Below are 5,972 nucleotides of genomic sequence, written 5' to 3'. Positions count from 1 at the left end.
CACCATGTGGTGGCCGGGAATTGAACTCAGGACCTTTGGAAGAGCAGGCAATGCTCTTAACCACTGAGCCATCTCTCCAGCCCCTTTTTTTTTAATTTTTGAGACAAGATCTCACTCATTATGTAGCCTTAGCTCAGCTAGAACCTGCTTTGTAGAGCAGGCTGCCTCACAGGGACCTGCCTGCCTCTGCCCCTGAGCGCTAAACGTTAAAGGTTACAGGAGTCCCCCAACACTTCAAACACATTTACTATTTTCAGTAAGAATGCCATTTACGCTTTCTCCCCCTCCTTCATATCTGCTTTAAACACTTCAGTTAAATACGCGGTCGGGATGAAGCTCAGTGGTAAAACACTTGCCTAGCGTACATAAAGCCTTGTTTCAATCCTCAGCCCTGCCAAAAAAAAAAAAAAAAAGTGTGTGCAAACTTAATGAAACTGGACAGCAGAAGTAATAAAAATTTCAAATTATACGCACTGTTTACAAAGTTAAACTTTGGCTTCTCCCAGCCTTACAAGTGGTATAATGTGCTAGGTTTAAATTCTTCTTATGGGGCTGGAGAGATGGCACAGTGTTAAGAGTGTGTGCTGTTCTCGCAAAAGACCCGAGTTAAAATCCCAGCAGCCACATGGGGTGGCTCAAAACTGCAGTAATCCTGGCTCCAGGGACTCTGACACCCTCTTCTGGCTTCCCCAGGCACCTGTACTCACACACACATACAGCACACAGACACAGACACACGCGCACACACTCACACACACACACACACACATGCACACACAAACACACAATAAAGTAAATATTAATACCAAAACAGTAAACATGGCCTGGTGGCACACGCCTTTAATCCCAACACTTGAATGGCAGAGGCAGGCATATCTCTGAGTTAGAGGCCAGCCTGATCTACAAATTGAGTTCCAGGACAGCCAGGACTACACAGAGAAATTCTGTCTCAGAAATCCAAAATATAAAAAACTGCAATAAATAGATCCTTATCATCTAGCTCAAGCTGGCCTTAAATTCGCAGCAATCCTCCCGGTTCAGCCTTCAGGGGTAGGAGGAGCATGCAGGAAGATTCCTCTCCAGATGTTCAGCCCATCTCTCCGAGACAGGATTGTCCCTGCCAGGTTTAATTCATTATCAGCCTCTTCCAGCTGTTTCTGGGTCCCTGCCATCTGCTTTGTCACCACTACCAAATCCTAGCAACCCAGAGCCCACGAGTGAGTTTCCCCAGCAAGACATTGGTGGTTTGAGAGCAGCAACAGCACCTCCAGCACCAACAACAACACCATCAACACCACCGCCACCATCGGCTTGTTGCTAGGCTCATTTTGCAACTAGCAGTCTTTGTAAGTCTGACTCAGCACTAATGGTAGTGTTAATATTGTCACAGCTAACAGAGTGTTTGAAGTTACTTCAGATCCCTTTCCCACACCCCCTCTTCTGTTGGGGTCACCTGTCTGAATTGCAGATGCCCAGTGAGAGGGAGAACCACACTGGCTAGTCCTTCCTGTTCTCTCTCTCTCTCTCTCTCTCTCTCTCTCTCTCTCTCTTTGAGACAGGACTTCCCACCTCCTGATGCTGCAATCATTTAAACAAATCAAAACCGGGCCTGGGTAGGGACTCCACTCTGCGAAACCTGACCAAGCCAAGAAGAGGTTCAGAGCCAGCAGGGAAAAGCACCGGGGATGAGGAAAGCCAAGACAAGGCCAACCATCCCTGACGTACCGGGAAACCACGGTGCAAAATCTTGTCATTATTCAGGCATCTCTGTCCCATGTCCTCTCACAGCCACACTACCTGATTTGGCATGAAAGTTCCTTTTCTACAGAAAGCACATTACAAACAGAGGGGTGGCCACCCTAGGAGGGATTTGCACAATGACGCTCTCCCACTCAGATCTCCCCACATTTCCTGATCAAAGATGAAGATCTATTTCCTCAGTACAAAGCGATGCCCAGTGAGAGGGAGAACCACACTGGCTAGTCCTTCCCGCTCTCTCTCTCTCTCTCTCTCTCTCTCTCTCTCTTTGAGACAGGACTTCCCCATGTAGCTCTAGCTGCCCTGCTACTATGTTGTCATAAATACACAATTACCAACTGTCTGTTACAAACAAATAATTTGATTTGAAAGAAAAGATAACAGGACCCGCTACTCCAAAAGCTAAAGAAGAAGGATCATGAGCTCAAGGCTGTCCTGGACAAGGTAACAAGAACCTGTCTCAAAACTTAAAAAAAAAAATTAAAGACTGGATTGGCCAGGTGATATAGCCCATGCCTTTAATCCCAGGACTCAGAGACAGAGGCAGGAGGATCACTGTGAAATACAGCTCAGCCTGGTCATAAGGAGTTCTAGGCCAACCACGGCTACATAGTGAGAGCATCTCAAAAACAAAAAGAGTCTGAGGATGTGTAAATTCAGTGGTACAGTGCTTGCGTGGTGTGCAGGAAGCTGTAGGCGCAACTTCCAGGACCACAAGAAGAAAAAGAATAGAAGCTATGGATCTGAGTAAGAGCAGAGGATGAGAGGGCAGCACACACAAAGTCCCTCGTGCCTGTGACGGAGGAAACTCGCTCTTCATAGACTCCAATCACAGCAGGCAGTTCAGCAGGCTGAGTCGGAGCAGCTATTCTTCAGGCAGTAAGGATATCTCCATTAAAGAGATGTGATTTCTGAGCCAGGTGATGGTGGCACATGCCTTTAGTCCCATCACTAGGGAGGCAGAGGCAGGCAGAGGCAGGCAGATCTCCGAGTTTGAGGGCAGCCTGGGCTACAGAGTGAGTTCCAGGGCAGCTAGGGATACAAAGAGAAAGCCTGTATTGAAGAACCAAAAAGAACAAAAACAAAGCTATGTTATTTCTGGGTGAAGAGATGGCTCAACAGTTGTGGTGGTTTGAATGGAAATGGCCCCCAAAGGGAGAGACACTATTAGAAGTTGTGCCCTTGACGGAGAAAGTGTGTCACTATAGGGGCCGGCTTTGAGGTCTCTATTCTCTTTTTGTTGTTGTTGCTTGCTGTTTGTGGGTTTTTTGTTTTGTTTTGTTTTTGGTTTTTGAGACAGGATTTCTCTGGAGCTTTGGAGCCTGTTTTAGAACTTGCTCTGTGTAGACCAGGCTGGCTTCGAACTCACAAGTATCCTCCTGAGTGCTGGGATTAAAGATGTGCACCACCACCGCCCAGCTAACCCACTGGAGTTTTTACTGGAGTGGCCATGAACACTTCATTCTGCCCAGGATGATGGAAGCCTTGGGTACGAAGCCTGCCCTTCATGTTCTTGGAAGAAATGACAAACTGTGGGTGCAGCTTTGGAGCGGGTTAAAAGCTGTTCTCTGTGGCTCCAAACTCAGGATGAGTGTCTGAGATAGGAGAGAGCCGACACATCCATTATTGAAGTTTATCTTGTAGTGTTTGTCGCTTCTCACAGAACTGACTGGGCCAAGCCATGGCTGAGACCCTGAACGTCTCGGGACCCTTCCCTTTGCGTCATTATCAGCTCCGTCTCCAGCTCTGTCTCCAGCTCCGTCTCCAGCTCTGTCTCCAGCTCCGTCTCCAGCTCTGTCTCCAGCTCCGTCTCCAGCTCTGTCTCCAGCTCCGTCTCCAGCTCCGTCTCCAGCTCCGTCTCCACGCTCCTGCTTAGGTTTTTGTTGTTGTTGTTGTTGTTGTTGTTGTTGCTATTGCTTCTTTCTATGCATGTGTGTACTTACAGAGGTCAGAGGTCAGCCTTGGGCATTGTTCCTCAGATGCTGTCCACTTTATTTTGAGACAGGGTCTCTTTCTGAACCTGGAGTTCACTGCTTCTGCTAGACTGGCTGAGCAGTAAGCCCCAGAAAATTGTCTATCTCCATCTCCCCAGTGCTGAGATTACAAATCCACAGCACCACACCTGGCTTTTGCTAGCATCTATCTATCTATCTATCTATCTATCTATCTATCTATCTATCTATCTATCTATCTATCTATCTTTCTTTCTACCTACCTACCTACCTGCCTATTTATTTATTTATTGAGATAGGCTCTCACCACGTAACTCTGGCTGTCCTGGAACCCACTGTGTAGACCAAGTCAGTCACCAACTCAGAGCTCCACCTGCCTCTGCCTCCCGAGTGCTGGCATTAAGGGTGTGTTCCACTAGGCCTGGCTCATACCTGATTTTGTTATGTGGGTCCTGGGAGATCAAACTTCGACTGGTGTGGCAGGCACTGTACCAGCTGAGCATCTCCCTAACCCTTACCACTGAGTTTTAAATAATCTAATAATCTGCTTGTCGGAACATGGGTGACTGGATTGCCAACTCATAGAAGAAGACATGGACGCTCAGAGAGTTTGACTGGCCCCGACTTGCTCCAGGTCACACAGCCTGTGTCTGTGACGGAACTCAGTGACATGACTCAGTGACGTGTCATTCCAAAACCTTGGCACTCCAGGTCTGGAACAGTAAAACTTAGAGGCGTCCACCATCCTTTCAATGGACTCCATCAGACAGGGTGGTAGTTAAGCTTGATACAGACAGATACAGTCCAGGCACAAAGATGGAGTCCGACCTGTCGGTGGAGACTCCAGGGAAGTCTGGGCAGGGTGAGGGACAGCAAACATCAACAAGGCTTGAGATAAATTTAGCTCCACTAGGCAGACTCCTGTGACTTCTTCGACAACTGCAAGACACTGGAGAGTGCCAGACGGTGGTGGCGCACACCTTTAACCCCAGCACTTGGGAGGCAGAGGCAGGTGGATCTCTGTGAGTTCAAGGCCAGCCTGGTCTACAAAGCGAGTTCCAGAACAGCCAGGGCTATACAGAGAAACCCTGTCTCAAGAGAGAGAAAGAGAGAGAGAGAGAGGAAAAATGAGTCACAGTGAAGACTTGCATGGAGGTTCCATACATTACAAACTCCTTCCTATTATAGATGGGGGAGGGGAAACATTAAGTATTAGAGTGAGGGCCCAGGTTGTAGCTCAGTGATAGAGCTCTTGTCTAACACACTGTGAGGCTCTGGTTCTAATGTGTAGAGCACACATACACACATGTACACACACGTGCGCGCATAGACACACACACACATTCTCGGTACATTGAGATCCGGAGACCTTAGGAATTACCACCATCAACCCTACCTTCTTCAAAGATGAGAAAAAGAAAAACCCAGAGGGCCAGCCCTAAGACTCAGTGGTGGGACAGGAAGGAAGTAGAATACAGACCTCCTCGTTCCCAGTCCCAGACAAGAACAGCGAGACTGCTGGGGTGTGACTCAGTGGGAGAGCGCGTCCTCCACATGCCAAAATACTCTGGCTTCCATCGCCAACACCAGAAAAAAAAATCTCAGCGTTTCCGGGGCATCAAATCTCAGCCTCCCACTGTGGGCTTCCGGTCCCCTCCAGCGTCGTAGCACGGAGAGGCCAGCTCCTCTGTGACCCTCTTTCACTTCACACTTTCACTTCAGGTGGAAACAAAAGCCTGACACACCTTTTTCTGAGAATTCCCCAACCCCCAGTTTTTTGCCCCAGAAAGTCAGATGGAGTTAGGATTCCAGCTATAGCCCCAGATACCAGCCCAGCAGGGACACACAGCCAGGAACCAGGGCTTTGGAGCTAGGCACTTCCGGAAGTGTGGAGGCCAGGGCTATTGGTTCTCTTTAGTTCTAACATCTACCCAGCATCAGACTACAGCTTGCTCTTCATCACGTTCTTGCACACGCCCGTGGCTCTGAAGGTGCGGAATGACAATGACATGTTGATAACATAGATGAATCACCAAGCAGTGGTGGCACAGGGCTTTAATCCCAGCACTCAGGAAACAGAGGCAGGCAGATCTTTGTGAGTTCGAGGCCAGCCAGGTCTACAGAACAAGTACCAGGGCAGCTAGGGCTACACAGAGAAATCCTGTCTCTGTCTCAAACAAACAAAAAAAGAGTTTCATTTATGGGCTGGAGAGTTGGCTCAGCAGTTAAGAGCACTGGCTGTTCTTCCAGAGGACCGGGGTT

Source organism: Microtus ochrogaster, chromosome 10 (assembly GCF_000317375.1).
Source record: "Microtus ochrogaster isolate Prairie Vole_2 chromosome 10, MicOch1.0, whole genome shotgun sequence".
NCBI lineage: Eukaryota > Metazoa > Chordata > Mammalia > Rodentia > Cricetidae > Microtus > Microtus ochrogaster.
This window is presented reverse-complemented; position numbering follows the sequence as displayed.